This window comes from Megalopta genalis, unplaced genomic scaffold (assembly GCF_051020955.1).
Source record: "Megalopta genalis isolate 19385.01 unplaced genomic scaffold, iyMegGena1_principal scaffold0114, whole genome shotgun sequence".
In the NCBI taxonomy this organism is placed as follows: Eukaryota; Metazoa; Arthropoda; class Insecta; order Hymenoptera; family Halictidae; genus Megalopta; species Megalopta genalis.
This window is the reverse complement of record NW_027476183.1, coordinates 407,501-410,000: the sequence shown is the minus strand read 5'-3', so window position 1 is coordinate 410,000 and position 2,500 is coordinate 407,501. Positions and strand designations below refer to the sequence as shown.

General features: G+C 59.6%; 1 pseudogene; it reads left to right on the top strand.

Moving 5' to 3' along the window:
* The window catches only part of LOC143262355 (large subunit ribosomal RNA), a 7,972-nt pseudogene that overhangs the window by 2,697 nt on the left and 2,775 nt on the right, over positions 1-2,500 (top strand).

Sequence of the window (2,500 nt, the reverse complement as noted above, 5' to 3'; positions counted from 1 at the left end):
CGGCCGCCATTCAACGCTCAGCTCAGAACTGGCACGGACTAGGGGAATCCGACTGTCTAATTAAAACAAAGCATTGCGATGGCCCCCACGGGTGTTGACGCAATGTGATTTCTGCCCAGTGCTCTGAATGTCAACGTGAAGAAATTCAAAAAAGCGCGGGTAAACGGCGGGAGTAACTATGACTCTCTTAAGGGGAGTTATAGTTGCAGGGACGGTGATGCGCAATATAGACCTCTTGTTAGGTCCATTAGCCTCTCCCGTCCAAGTCTTCCCCACCTCCTATAGGTACCTGCCGGGTCATGCCAACGGGGTTCAGGCGAAAGGCTCGCTTTAAGGGCCTTTGGGCCCATGCACCTGCCCCCCGCCTTCGGGCCGGAGCGAGTCGGCGACACGATTTATCGTGTCGTCCGGGGGAGGGTGGAGCTCTTTAGCTCCCCGGTGCGGCGGGCTGCCACCCCGTCGCACTGGTTTGTCTACAGGCCCAAAAAGAAGAGTTGATAATTATAATCTCCGGCGAGGGCCTCGGCTCGCCGGACCTGTAGACGAGGCCGTGGCAGCCGCGCCGCCGGTTCCTACCCCACTGCGGCCTCCCGCCCCCGCCCCAGCCTTTGTTCCGCCGAGCCCAATTCCACCACCGACCATCAGTGGTATAGATCCAGGGCCCTCCGGGGCGCGCGTCCCGCTGACCGGCACATTCATGTGTCCGGACTGTTGCCGCACCTTCCCCTCCAAGATTGGATTGGGGGTCCACCGACGTCGCATGCATCCGGACGAGATGAACGCGGAAGTCGACATTGAGCGAGTCAAAAAGCGTTGGAGCGCTGAAGAACTGCGCTTGATGGCGAGGGAGGAAGCACTTGCCGCCACCAGGGGAGTACGGTTCATCAATCAACACCTGATGGCCGTGCTCCCCATGGGACGCACCCTTGAGTCAATCAAGGGTGCGAGGCGTGGAGCGGACTACAAAAATCTTGTAGCCCAAGCGCTCCACGCCCTCCAGGTGGCGGATCACCAACCAGGTGGTTCCTCCCTCCGTTCCGACACGGTTGAGATCCGTGATGATCCGCCGCGGAACGAGGATGTGATGGGTCCAACACCACCTTCGGACCCATCACACCTGCCATCGCCTCGCTCAATGCAGGGGAGTGAGAGCCCGCATGATGGATTTCGGACGGCTATCCGGGAACTCCTTCCCGAGGTCGTCCGTATCCAGGGGTTCGGCGCACTCGCGCTCGTTGGAGTCGCAAACAACCTCCTCCACGGGCGCGATGTTGCTGCCGGACTCCATGCGTGGCTCCAGGGTGTTTTCCCTGTTCCTCCCCTGAGACGACCGCGACCTCCTTGTCCGGATGCATCCATCAGGGTGCCGAAGAAGCGGCAGCGTCGCCGGGATTATGCCCGCGTGCAAACGCTCTTTAAGACAAATATGTCTAGAGCGGCCAGGGAGATCCTCGACGGGGGACCTGGGACACGTTCCCCAGATGTCGCGGCCATGGCTGCGCACTGGGGACCATTCGTGTCCCAGGAGTCCACCCCCGTCGAGCAGTCTAGGCGTTTACCACCAACGCCCTCCCTGGCGCACGTGTGGCACCCGGTGACCTGTGACGACGTCACGTCTGTCACAGTTGCCAATTCTTCGGCACCCGGTATTGATGGCATCACGGCGAGGCAGTGGAAGGCAGTTCCGACGAGCATCAAAGCCGTCTTCTTCAGCGCCGTGCTCGCATCGGGTGGTTTCCCTCCGGAAATGCTAATTAGCCGGACCGTGTTCGTTCCCAAGAAGGATGGGTCTTCTGACCCAAATGACTTCCGCCCACTAAGCATCGCATCGGTCATCGTTCGCCATCTCCACAAGATCCTGGCCAAACGTCTCCGTGCGGCCAGGCTTGTGGACGTTAGGCAGCGATGCTTAGATGATGGGTGCGCGGAGAATATAGCTGTGCTGGCTTCGCTGCTCGAAGACGCGCGGAGACGTCTAAGAGAGATCCATGTGGTCTCATTAGACGTCGCCAAGGCGTTCGATGCGGTGAGCCATCACGCTATATCCTCCGTGTTGGGACGAACCGGTCTGCCGGAGGGATTGGTTAGCTACACCACCCGGCTATATGCGAATAGCACCACGGTGTTTGAGGTTGACGGCGCTCGTTCGGAGCCCTTCCACGTAAGCAGGGGTGTGAGGCAGGGGGATCCCCTCTCCACGCTCCTGTTTTGCCTCGTCGTTGATGAGGTACTAAGATCGGTACCTAGCGACGTCGGTTACGAGATCGAGGGCTGTCGGGTGAATGCGTTCGCATACGCCGACGATATAGTCCTCGTCTCGTCGACCAGGTTGGGTATGACCGCAGCCCTACGTGAGGTTGAGGCCCGGGCTAAGGAACAGGGGCTCTCGTTCAATGCACGCAAATGCGTGAGTCTCTCCATCGTGCCTGCCGGTAAGCAGAAGAAATACAAGGTCCTGGTCGATCCCCAGTATCGTCTTGCCGGTGGCGAGGAGATTAAA